This window comes from Stenella coeruleoalba, assembly GCF_951394435.1.
Source record: "Stenella coeruleoalba genome assembly, chromosome: 15".
NCBI classification, from domain to species: Eukaryota; Metazoa; Chordata; class Mammalia; order Artiodactyla; family Delphinidae; genus Stenella; species Stenella coeruleoalba.
The window spans coordinates 58956775-58970679 of record NC_137161.1 but is presented as its reverse complement, the minus strand read 5'-3'; positions in this window follow the sequence as shown (position 1 = coordinate 58970679).

Below are 13905 nucleotides of genomic sequence, written 5' to 3'. Positions count from 1 at the left end.
TCTCCAGGACTCTGGAAAGCTGGAGGAGGGGGACATGCCTTCTCCCTTGCCCCTCACCCCTTTTCACCATCAACTTACCTGTCAGACCTTAAGCCAAAATTGAGGCTAACATTAAAATTAACCCTCCCTAGGGTCCAAATGAAATTTAGCAAATCATCAGTGTCTTAGTCTGTTTGGGCTGCTATAACAAAATACCATAGACTGGCTGCTTTATAAACAACAGAAATGTATTGCTCACAGTTCTGGAGGCTGGAAGTCCGAGATCATGGGACCAGCATGATCAGGTAAGGTGGTACAGAGTTCTCCCTGTGTCCCCACAAGACAAAAGGGGACAAAGGAGCTCCCTGGCGCCTCTTTTAAAAGGGCACTAATCCCATTCACACGGGCTTGGCCCTCATGACTTAAGCACCTCCCAAACACCCCACCTCCTGATACCATCTTATTTAGGGTTAGGATTTCAACATATGAATTTGGGAGAAACACAAACACTCAGACCATAGGAATCTATAAAAGTAGAAAGCAAAGATGTCTGCTGATCTAGTGAAGAGATTCCACCTTGCCTGTCCAAAAGCTCCCACTTCCTGTGAGGAGAAGGCAGGAATGCTGTGTCACACACCTCCAGGAGACAACATTCAGATCATTGTTCCTGGAAAAGTGGCGCCCCGATTTGAGCAGGCACAGCCTACACAGCTCTAAAGAGAGGAGATACCTCTCCTCAGAGCGGAAACAAAGGATCCCTGCACTCATCTTCATATCCTCAAAACATCACTTCACCTCCCAAAGTAGCATCCACCACACCGCCTGGGGCTCTGTGGACCTGGTAAATATTTTGTTTCCCCAACAGTATTCTAAGCATTGAAGCCAGGGAAGATAATTTATTTTCCTTGGAATCTTCCACATAACCACATAAATAGTTATAAATCAAAACTTTGGACACATGGAGTGGTAGGCTGAATAAAAGCCCCCCAAAGAAATCCCCCAAAGAAATCCACATCCTAACCCCAGAACCTGTGAGTGTTACCTTACATGGTAAAAGGCACTTGGCAAATGAGTCTGCAGATTGAGTTACGGATCTTGTGATAGGGAGGTTATCATGGACTATGGGCTCAATGCCGTCACAAGGGTCCTTATAAGAGAAAGCCATGAGGGTCAGAGTCAGAGAAGGAGAGGTGACAGCCGGAGCAGAGGTTGGAGTGATGGAGGACTACGAGACAAGGAATGCGGGCGGCCTTTAGAAGCTAGAGAAGGTGAGGAAATGGATTCTCCTCTAGAGCTTCCAGAAGGAAGGCAGCCCTGCTGACCCAACTTGGACTTCTGATCTCCGGAGCTATAAGAGAATAAATTTGGTTGTTTTAAGCCATTAAGTTTATGGTGATTTGTTACAGCAGCAACAGGAAATACACATGGTACCATCTTCCTCCTCTTGTTCGTCATTATCTTGGTGAACACTGATTGAGTTTACTGATGTAATCTTTGTTAAAATGAATAAATGGAAGGTACTATTATTACCCCTATCTTACAGGTGAAGAAACTGAGGCTCAGGGAGATTACATACTGGAAGGTTTTGCTTTTGTTTTTGTTTTTTTGGTTGCAAACAGCAGAAAGAGACTCTGGCTAGCAGAAAGGGAGAATGACCCCAAGTAGTATGAAACATGGAGGAAGTACGATCCGGGCAACACGGCAGCTGCTGAACACGTGTCTTCCCTGGTGACACTTTGCCCCCCAACAGTCTGTTTATTTTTTTAATTGTGGTAAAATACACATAACATATAATTTACCATTAGTAGCATTTCGTACATTTATAACATTGTGCGTGCAACTGTCACCACTATCTACCTCCAGAACATTTCTTCACCCCAAAAAATCTGTCTTCCATGTGCCTGAGTTTCAAGGAAAAGGACGCTCATATCTGATCCTGAAATTTATTGCCTTAAGAAATAAACCAGAACCCCTTGGTAGGTGGGGTGCAAGAGAGAGGAGGAAGCGAAGGAAAGAGGAGCAAGTCACAGTGTATCAGGTGGTAGCTTAAGTCTCAGGAGCACAGCCATGCAGCCAACTGATGCCACCCGCAAGGCTGGCTCTGCTCTCCTGAGGTCTCAAAGGGGCCCTCACCACCAGCTGAGCACAGACAGAGGGCCCTTGCTGCCTTGGGCCCAGCTGTTATTTTCCATTCAAGTACAAAGCATTTCATCCAGCAGGAAAGCCCTCCCTGAGTCTGCAGCTCCCTTCCCCCACCGGGGACACATCACTAGGATTAGATGAAAGGGAAGTGCATCCATGAGTTCCTGGTTTAGGGGGATCCTCACCTGCACTCTTTGAGAGGCTGATGGTTTGAGAGCCCTGCACATTGTAATGACAGCAGCATACAAGTCCTTCCCTCATTAGCAGGAAGGGAAGTGAGAGCAGTCAGCCCTCAAGTCTTCCTTCCTCTCCCCAGGGTGTTTGTGTCGCCAGTTTCAGGGTGAACTGACAAAAGAGGGACATGGAACAAGTTTGTCCATAAGGCTAATTGTGCCCAGTTGAAAGGCTGGACTTTTCTGAAAAGATGTTATTGATGTTTATATGATCTTCCTTTTATGAAATGATGATGGAGTAGATGGGAGTTTTAAAGTTTTGTTTGGTTTTCTTTTGTTTTAATTTGGCATAAGGAAAAGTTGACTTTGTCCTTTACCCAAGTTTTTGGAAAATTCACGGATCTGTGAAATTCTAAATTCTGGGGAGACCCTGACCTACTTGTGACTACGAGCAGCCCCCAAGCAGGGAGGGTTACACAGGCAGGATAAGAGCACCGCACTGCTGCTTTAATTGTCCTGATGAAGGAACACGTCAACCCTTCAAAAAGTAAAGAGGACAGTGTAACAAACCTTCATAGACCATCACCTGGCTTCAAAAATTATCCACGACGGGCCAAGCTGTCTTTATTTTTACCCCCACCTGGATTATTTTCAAGCAGTGCCCAGATATCATATCATTTCGACTGTAAATATTTCAGAATGTATGTCTAAAAGGTAAGGACTCTTTTTGAGAAAACCTAGCCAAAATATAGTATTATACCAATAAATTTTAAAATTGAAGTATATTTGATTTACAATATTGTGTTAGTTTCAGGTGTACAAAGTGATTCAGTTATACATATAAATTTTTTCACAATTCTTTTCCATTATAGGTTATTACAAGATGTTGAATATAGTTTGCTGTGCTCTACAGTAAACCCTTGTTGTTTATCTATTTTATATATACCGATAATTTCTTAATATCATCAAATATCTTATTAGACATTCCTGACACACACATTCCCTCTCTCTTTCTCTTAGTCTCTTCAAATCAGGATCCAAATAGGATCCGCACATTGCAACTGGTTGATATGCTTAAGTGTCTTTTAATCTACAGGTCCTCCCTCTGTCTCTTTTTTTTTTGCCCCTTCCAATTTACTTGTTGAAGAATTAGGTCATCTGTCATTTGTCCTATAGAGTGCCTACGTGGAGTCATTTCATATCCCCCATGGTCCTCTGTATTTCCTATTAACTGAGAGTTAGATCTACAGCCTTCTTTATATTTAGGTTCAAGTTTTTTGCCAAAAAATTATTTCAGAAATGGTGCTGAGTGTGTGTTCATCACAGGCACACAATGACTGACTGTCTTTCTGTGGTGTTAGAAGCCACTGACGCCAAGATCCCCAATTCATTAGGACTGCTTCTATATTTCTATTTGGTGAGGTCATCGGGTGACCAGCTTCTCCTGGTTTGCCTGGGACTTTCCCAGTGTTACTACCTTGAGTCCTGCATCCCAGGAAACCACTCCGTTCCAAGGAAACCAGGTCAGTTGGTCACCCTAGCTGAGGTTCCATGTTCTCAAGAAGTGATTCTTCCCATGACCCCTCCTTCCCTTTGCCATACTGGGCAGAGAACTCAGAGACCAAATGTGGGTAACAGATCAGAGAATGCAGGGGTAGGGCCGCTGTATTAAGCAGCCAGTCTTGGGTGTGGTTGACACAGTGGCTGCCCACTCAGCTTCATTTCTACCTTCCTTGCGATACCCTGATTTTTGTCTAGGTAGTGATCTCTACTCACATCCCCAGTGCTTCAGAAGAGTTGACCACAGCCCCAGCTCCAGGGATGGGCTTTCCCTTTCCAGAACCAAGGCCCAGACCAGTAAGTACATGCCATTCCCCAAGCCACAGCTTGGGCCAGTGAATCCCAAGAAGTGGTTTGCTAGGGGCATTGGGAAAACATTCTCTCTCTTTTTTTTCCTAACATACTGTGAACCATTTCAAGCACACAATTGAATGATATTTAGTAAATTTACTTAGCTGTGCAACAATCACCACAATACAGCTTTAGAACATTTTCATCACCCCAGTAAGACCCCTCATGCTCATTTATAGTCAACTCTAGTCCCACTCCAAGCCCCAGGCAACCACCAATCTATGTTCTGTCTCTATGGATTTGCCTCTCCTGAACATTTCATACAAATAGAATCATACAATGCACGGTCTTTTGTGACCGACTTATTTTACTTAGCATATTTTTGAAGTTTCTCCACATTGTAGCAGGTATCAGTACTTCACTCCTTCTGATGACCAAATAATATTTCATCATAAGGATGTACCACATTTTGTTTATCCATTCATCAGTTGATGGGTTGTTTTGATTTTCTGGCTATTATGAGTAATGCTGCTGTGAACATTCTGTACAAGTCTTTATGGGGACATATGTTTTTATTTCTCTCAATTATAAATACCTAGGAAATTGATTGATCATACAGTACATTTATGTTGATGTTTTTAATAGACTGCCAAACTGTGTTCTGAAGTGGCTGCACCATTCTACATTCCTACCGGAAACGTATGAGCGTTCCTGTTTCTCCACACACTCACCATCTGTTAATTCCGTCTTTTTGATTATAGCCATCCTGGTAGATATGCAGTGGTATCTCGTGGTTTTAATTTGCATTTCTGTAAGGCTGAATGTTGTTTAGCATCTTTTCATAAAGCACATCCTCACTCTTAAGAGCAAGGCATGAAGAAAGAGCAGCCTTGTTTCTTCTAAACAGATGTGAGGTCCGTGACCTTCCCATTATTCTAGGACCAAGTGACTCAGAGGAACAGTTTCAGAGCACTGATGAAACAGTACTCAAAGTCCATCCAACCTCCAGACTCCTTCAGTCACAGGAGCCAAGAAATCCTTCGTATTGTTTAAGCCAGCTTGAGATGGATTTTCTTCAACTTGCATTTTATTGAGTAGAGTAGAGAAAGGCACATTTCCTTATCAATTCTTTTTTTTTTTTTTTTTTTTTTAGGGTGGCTCTCAGTGACCCTCACCTCCTGACCTGCCGTGTGCCTTTATTGGGCATCTCTTGCCCGACTGGTGTGTACAGGTGCCGTGACTGAGGAGTCCTGAATCAGAATCCGGGCTCTGTCATTCTCTAGCTGGGTCACCCTTAGGCAAGTCAGTGCCTGAACTCTGGTTTCCTAGTCTGCAAAATGCAAGCGATTAAATGTCCTTCACTGGCTGATGTGGTGACCCTAATACACACACATTTATTCATTCAACAAATATTTATGGATTATTCATTATGTGCCAGGCAGAGAACAAGACAAAAAAAAACGAGAGCAAAACCAAATCCCTGCCCTTCTGGGGCTTACTTTCTTACTGAGGAGACAGGCAATAAGCAAGACAAATTCGGTACTTACAAGGTGAGAGGTGCTTGGGGACTGATAAATCAGCGATGGGTAGGGATTATGATATTATTAGATGACAATTTATTGAGAAGGTCTTTCCTTCTGAATCTGAAAGGTCCTTTCTTTTTTTTTTATTTTTTTTTATTTTTTTATTTTTATTTTTTTTAACATCTTTATTGGAGTATAATTGCTTTACAATGGTATGTTAGTTTCAGCTTCACAACAAAATGAATCAGTTATATATATATATATATTCCCATATCTCTTCCCGCTTGCGTCTCCCTCCCTCCCACCATCCCTATCCCACCCCTCCAGGCAGTCACAAAGCACCGAGCTGATCTCCCTGTGCTATGCGGCTGCTTCCCACTAGCTATCTACCTTACGTTTGGTAGTGTATATACGTCCATGCCTCTTTATCGCTTTGTCACCGTTTACCCTTCCCCCTCCCCATAGTCTCAAGTCCATTCTCTAGTAAGTCTGTGTCTTTATTCCTGTTTCACCCCTAGGTTTTTCATGACATTTTTTTTTTTTAATTCCATATATATGTGTTAGCATACGGTATTTGTCTCTCTCTTTCTGACTTACTTCACTCTGTATGACAGACTCTAGGTCTATCCACCTCATTACAAATAGCTCAATTTCATCTCTTTTTATGGCTGAGTAATATTCCATTGTATATATGTGCCACATCTTCTTTATCCATTCATCCGATGATGGACATTTAGGTTGTTTCCATCTCTGGGCTATTGTAAATAGAGCTGCAATGAACATTTTGGTACATGACTCTTTTTGAATTATGGTTTTCTCAGGGTATATGCCCAGTAGTGGGATTGCTGGGTCATATAGTAGTTCTATTTGTAGTTTTTTAAGGAACCTCCATACTGTTCTCCATAGTGGCTGTACCAATTCACATTCCCACCAGCAGTGCAAAAGTGTTCCCTTTTCTCCACACCCTCTCCAGCATGTATTGTTTCTAGATTTTTTGGTGATGGCCATTCTGACTGGTGTGAGATGATATCTCATTGTAGTTTTGATTTGCATTTCTCTAATGATTAGTGATGTTGAGCATTCTTTCATGTGTTTGTTGGCACTCTGTATATCTTCTTTGGAGAAATGTCTATTTAGGTCTTCTGCCCATTTTTGGATTGGGTTGTTTGTTTTTCTGTTATTAAGCTGCATGAGCTGCTTATAAATTTTGGAGATTAATCCTTTGTCAGTTGCTTCATTTGCAAATATTTTCTCCCATTCTGAGGGTTGTCTTTTGGTCTTCTTTATGGTTCCCTTTGCTGCGCAAAAGCTTTTAAGTTTCATTAGGTCCCATTTGTTTACTTTTGTTTTTATTTCCATTTCTCTAGGAGGTGGGTCAAAAAGGACCTTGCTGTGATTTATGTCATAGAGTGTTCTGCCTATGTTTTCCTCTAAGAGTTTGATAGTTTCTGGCCTTACATTTAGGTCTTTAATCCATTTTGAGCTTATTTTTGTGTATGGTGTTAGGGAGTGATCTAATCTCATACTTTTACATGTAGCTGTCCAGTTTTCCCAGCACCACTTATTGAATAGGCTGTCCTTTCTCCACTGTACATTTCTGCCTCCTTTGTCAAAGATAAGGTGACCATATGTGCGTGGGTTTATCTCTGGGCTTTCTATCCTGTTCCATTGATCTATCTTTCTGTTTTTGTGCCAGTACCATACCGTCTTGATAACTGTAGCTTTGTAGTATAGTCTGAAGTCAGGGAGCCTGATTCCTCCAGTTCCTTCTTTCGTTCTCAAGATTGCTTTGGCTATTTGGGGTCTTTTGTGTTTCCATACAAATTGCAAAATTTTTTGTTCTAGTTCTGTGAAAAATGCCAGTGGTAGTTTGATAGGGATTGCATTGAATCTATAGATTGCTTTGGGTAGTAGAGTCATTTTCACAATGTTGATTCTTCCAATCCAAGAACATGGTATATCTCTCCATCTATTTGTATCATCTTTAATCTCTTTCATCAGTGTCTTATAATTTTCTGCATACAGGTCTTTTGTCTCCGTAGGTAGGTTTATTCCTAGATATTTTATTCTTTTTGTTGCAATGGTAAATGGGAGTGTTTTCTTGATTTCACTTTCAGATTTTTCATCATTAGTATATAGGAATGCCAGAGATTTCTGTGCATTAATTTTGTATCCTGCCACTTTACCAAATTCATTGATTAGCTCTAGCAGTTTTCTGGTAGCATCTTTAGGGTTCTCTATGTATAGGATCATGTCATCTGCAAACAGTGACAGCTTTACTTCTTCTTTTCCGATTTGGATTCCTTTTATTTCCTTTTCTTCTCTGATTGCTGTGGCTAAAACTTCCAAAACTATGTTGAATAAGAGTGGTGAGAGTGGGCAACCTTGTCTTGTTCCTGATCTTAGTGGAAATGCTTTCAGTTTTTCACCATTGAGGATGATGTTTGCTGTGGGCTTGTCATATATGGCCTTTATTATGTTGAGGAAAGTTCCCTCTATGCCTACTTGCTGCAGGGTTTTTATCATAAATGGGTGTTGAATTTTGTCAAAAGCTTTCTCTGCATCTATTGAGATGATCATATGGTTTTTCTCCTTCAGTTTGTTAATACGGTTTATCACATTGATAGATTTGCGTATATTGAAGAATCCTTGCATTCCTGGAATAAACCCCACTTGATCATGGTGTATGATCCTTTTAATGTGCTGTTGGATTCTGTTTGCTAGTATTTTGTTCAGGATTTTTGCATCTATGTTCATCAGTGATACTGGCCTGTAGTTTTCTTTCTTTGTGACATCCTTGTCTGGTTTTGGTATCAAGGTGATGGTGGCCTCGTAGAAGGAGTTTGGGAGTGTTCCTCCCTCTGCTATATTTTGGAAGAGTTTGAGAAGGATAGGTGTTAGCTCTTCTCTAAATGTTTGATAGAATTCGCCTGTGAAGCCATCTGGTCCTGGGCTTTTCTTTGTTGGAAGATTTTTAATCACAGTTTCAATTTCAGTGCTTGTGATTGGTCTGTTCATATTTTCTATTTCTTCCTGATTCAGTCTTGGCAGGTTGTGCATTTCTAAGAATTTGTCCATTTCTTCCAGATTGTCCATTTTATTGGCATAGAGTTGCTTGTAGTAATCTCTCATGATCTCTTTTATTTCTGCAGTGTCAGTTGTTACCTCTCCTTTTTCATTTCTAATTCTATTGATTTGAGTCTTCTCCCTTTTTTTCTTGATCAGTCTGGCTAGTGGTTTATCTATTTTGTTTATCTTCTCAAAAAACCAGCTTTTAGTTTTATTGATCTTTGCTATTGTTTCCTTCATTTCTTTTTCATTTATTTCTGATCTGATTTTTATGATTTCTTTCCTTCTGCTAGCTTTGGGGTTTTTTTGTTCTTCTTTCTCTAATTGCTTGAGGTGCAAGGTTAGGTTGTTTATTCGAGATGTTTCCTGCTTCTTAAGGTGGGCTTGTATTGCTATAAACTTCCCCCTTAGAACTGCTTTTGCTGCATCCCACAGGTTTTGGGTCGTTGTGTCTCCATTGTCATTTGTTTCTAGGTATTTTTTGATTTCCTCTTTGATTTCTTCAGTGATCACTTCATTATTAAGTAGTGTATTGTTTAGCCTCCATGTGTTTGTATTTTTTACAGATCTTTTTCTGTAATTGATATCTAGTCTCATGGCGTTGTGGTCAGAAAAGATACTTGATACAATTTCAATTTTCTTAAATTTACCAAGGCTTGATTTGTGACCCAAGATATGATCTATCCTGGAGAATGTTCCATGAGCACTTGAGAAAAATGTGTATTCTGTTGTTTTTGGATGGAATGTCCTATAAATATCAATTAACTCCATCTCGTTTAATGTATCATTTAAAGCTTGTGTTTCCTTATTTATTTTCATTTTGGATGATCTGTCCATTGGTGAAAGTGGGGTGTTAAAGTCCCCTACTATGAATGTGTTACTGTCGATTTCCCCTTTTATGGTTGTCAGTATTTGCCTTATGTATTGAGGTGCACCTATGTTGGGTGCATAAATATTTACAATTGTTATATCTTCCTCTTGGATCGATCCCTTGATCATTATGTAGTGTCCTTCTTTGTCTCTTCTAATAGTCTTTGTTTTAAAGTCTATTTTGTCTGATATGAGAATTGCTACTCCAGCTTTCTTTTGATTTCCATTTGCATGAAATACCTTTTTCCATCCCCTTACCTTCAGTCTGTATGTGTCTCTAGGTCTGAAGTGGGTCTCTTGTAGACAGCAAATATATGGGTCTTGTTTTTGTGTCCATTCAGCCAATCTGTGTCTTTTGGTGGGAGCATTTAGTCCATTTACATTTAAGGTAATTATCAATATGTGTGTTCCTATTCCCATTTTCTTAATTGTTTTGGGTTCGTTATTGTAGGTCCTTTCCTTCTTTTGTGTTTCTTGCCTAGAGAAGTTCCTTTAGCAGTTGTTGTAGAGCTGGTTTGGTGGTGCTGAAGTCTCTCAGCTTTTGCTTGTCTGTAAAGGTTTTAATTTCTCCATCAAATCTGAATGAGATCCTTGCTGGGTAGAGTAATCTTGGTTGCAGGTTTTTCTCCTTCAACACTTTCAATATGTCCTGCCACTCCCTTCTGGCTTGCAGAGTTTCTGCTGAAAGATCAGCTGTTAACCTTATGGGGATTCCCTTGTGTGTTATTTGTTGTTTTTCCCTTGCTGCTTTTAATATGTTTTCTTTGTATTTAATTTTTGACAGTTTGATTAATATGTGTCTTGGCGTATTTCTCCTTGGATTTATCCTGTATGGGACTCTCTGTGCTTCCTGGACTTGATTAACTATTTCCTTTCCCATATTAGGGAAGTTTTCAACTATAATCTCTTCAAATATTTTCTCAGTCCCTTTCTTTTTCTCTTCTTCTTCTGGAACCCCTATAATTCGAATGTTGGTGCGTTTAATGTTGTCCCAGAGGTCTCTGAGACTGTCCTCAGTTCTTTTCATTCTTTTTTCTTTATTCTGCTCTGCATTAGTTATTTCCACTATTTTATCTTCCAGGTCACTTATCCATTCTTCTGCCTCAGTTATTCTGCTATTGATCCCACCTAGAGTACTTTTAATTTCATTTATTGTGTTGTTCATCGTTGCTTGTTTCATCTTTAGTTCTTCTAGGTCCTTGTTAACTGATTCTTGCAATTTGTCCATTCTATTGTCCATTCTATCTCCAAGATTTCGGATCAACCTTACTATCATTATTCTGAATTCTTTTTCAGGTAGACTGCCTATTTCCTCTTCATTTGTTAGGTCTGGTGGGTTTTTATCTTGCTCCTTCATCTGCTGTGTGTTTTTCTGTCTTTTCATTTTGCTTATCTTACTGTGTTTGGGGTCTCCTTTTTTGCAGGCTGAAGGTTCGTAGTTCCTGTTGTTTTTTGTGTCTGTCCCCAGTGGCTAAGGTTGGTTCAGTGGGTTGTGTAGGCTTCCTGGTGGAGGGTACTAGTGCCTGTGTTCTGGTGGATGAGGCTGGATCTTGTCTTTCTGGTGGGCAGGTCCACGTCTGGTGGTGTGTTTTGGGGTGTCTGTAGACTTATTATGATTTTGGGCAGCCTCTCTGCTAATGGGTGGGGTTGTGTTCCTGTCCTGCTAGTTGTTTGGCATAGGATGTCCAGCACTGTAGCTTGCTGGTCGTTGAGTGAAGCTGGGTGCTGGCGTTGAGATGGAGATCTCTCGGAGATTTTTGCTGTTTGATATTATGTGCAGCTGGGAGGCCTCTTGTGGACCAGTGTCCTGAAGTTGGCTCTCCCACCTCAGAGGCACAGCACTGACTCCTGGCTGCAGCACCAAGAGCCTTTCATCCACAGGGCTCCTTAATTTGGGATGATTCGTTGTCTATTCAGGTATTCCACAGATGCAGGGTATATCAAGTTGATTGTGGAGCTTTAATCCGCTGCTTCTGAGGCTGCTGGGAGAGATTTCCCTTTCTCTTCTTTGTTCTCACAGTTCCCAGGGGCTTAGCTTTGGATTTGGCCCCTCCTGTGCGTGTAGGTCGCCGGAGGGCGTCTGTTCTTTGCTCAGACAGGACGGGGTTAAAGGAGCCGCTGATTCGGAGGCTCTGGCTCACCCAGGCCTCCTTATCAATTCTGAAGCAAAGACCAAGCATTTGGAGTGAACTTTGCATGCGTGCTGAGGTGAGGACAAAGGATTCAATGCAAATAGCACAAAGGACTTGACATAGGGAAGCAACTGCTTCTAGCAGAGAGATCAAGGAATAAGAATAAAGGAAGGTAAGAGAAGAGAATGAGCTATAAGTGGGAAGCTGAAGAAAAGAACACTAAACTGAACCACAACCAGAATATTATTTTAGCCCAAGCTAAGAAATGCGTAAAGGTCCTTCGTGAGAAAATACAAGAAATATCAGAATGAATCCCATTGTATAGAACACATAATCCACTGCGTGCCTTTCTATTTAAGTTATACAGTTTTCATTCCATAGTATGGGTTCAGTCATTCTCTATTTATCCTTTTCTCATCTTAATAAAGTCCCAAAAGCCCCAATATTGGTTAGATGTTGGATAATTAATACCCAATAGTTGCATAGATAAAATAAGATGGAGAAAATTATATGACTTTAACAGCAAATTAAGAATCCCTTCTAGGGAGGGAACTGTCTTGGTTGGTAAAGATGACTAGATAAGTGCTTGGGTTAGAAAGTGAGTCTCCTCTTTTTTCTCAGGCCTTAGGTACCAAGGCTTCAGAGGAAGTGGAAACTACCCAAAAGAAGAGAAAGAGAAGAAGCTAGACTCCCCAGGGGAATCCTAGAGGGAGAGGATGGGGGGCAGAGACAGGAAGGGGAGAGGAGATACAAAGCCAGTAAGATGGTAGGAAGCTATGCACGATATGATGGGGCCACTCTCTACAATTTCCCCTAAAATCTCTGCTTGATTGGCTGTTGTGGAAACTGAAGAAGTTGAATTCACATTGGGTTTGACATGGTGCGGGAAAGAGACAGCACATAAACAAACCAGAACCCCAAGAGGCAGCGGACACCAGGAAAATGTAAACCTCCTGGGAAGAAGCAGAAATCAAGAGGAGGACTTTGGGTTTCCACATGCCCTGGGGTGTAGGATGGAAGGTGTTTCTAAGACAATTTCATATTTCATCTAGCTCTACTGTGGCAGGAAGGTCCCCAGCTGGTGTCTGAGTGACACACACATATCTGGACTAGATGAAGCCAGTGAAGCCCCTGCATCCATACGCTGGAGAGAGACCACAGCAAACCCTGGGTCCCACTCTTAGAGATGCCTATGCCTGTGGGGTTCATTCTGTTCAGAGGAACTCCACACATCTTCCCCACTCCCGCTGCAAGACCACTACTGTTTGCTGGCTTTCAGGCTATCTCTATCCATCGTGGAAACCTGGGTTCAAATCCCAGCTCTGACAGTTAGTTACTAGCTGTGTGACCTCCAGCAAGTTACTGATCTTCTAAGCTTCAGTTTACTGCTTCAGTTTACAGCTACCTAATAGGGTTGTCATGAGGAATAAATATGGTGATGCATGCAAATGGCTTAGCACAGTGCCTCACATACTATGCATCCATTACATGTTAATTACATGTTAGCAGTTATTGTTGTTGTTGTTATTACTATTACTGTTGTCCCATCTAAGGATAAAGCGGGAGGGCAGCTGGTGGCAATAGCTTTCACAGAATCATTTAATCTCATAAAGTCCTTGATAAGGACTTTGTCATGTAGCCCAATCTCCCAGCTGATGTTTGATCCTACTAGGTTGTCTATAACACCATTCTCTTCCATCAGGTGGCCTGTTCCATCTTTTGGACGATTGGGAAGTTCTACCTTGTTGCTGAGGACATTTGGAGCTGCTTCCTGTGCTGAATGGTTTCCACTTACCCATCCAGATTCACCTTCTACCTCCTTTACCCTGCTTTCTGCCCCAGGATGCTGAGAAGTGTGGACCACATCAACAGTAGTTAATCCTTGCTCTCTTGCTCAGAGTTGGGTTCAGCCAGTTGAAGACATTGGCAGGAGAATAGCCCACAGGAGGAAAGAGGCTGGGGTATTAATATCCTTAGCTCCTTCCCTGCCAAGACACAGCATGTTGGCTGCATTCCTCTACCAAAAGCCACAGCTCTTGCCAGGCAGCCCTGTTGTACATCTATAGCTCTTTTTTCTGGGTTCTGTTAACTGGTCTCTCTGTCTGCAAATTCAAACAGGAAGGTAAGTGCTGTGATCAGGGAAGCAGAGACTGAGACGGGAGCAAA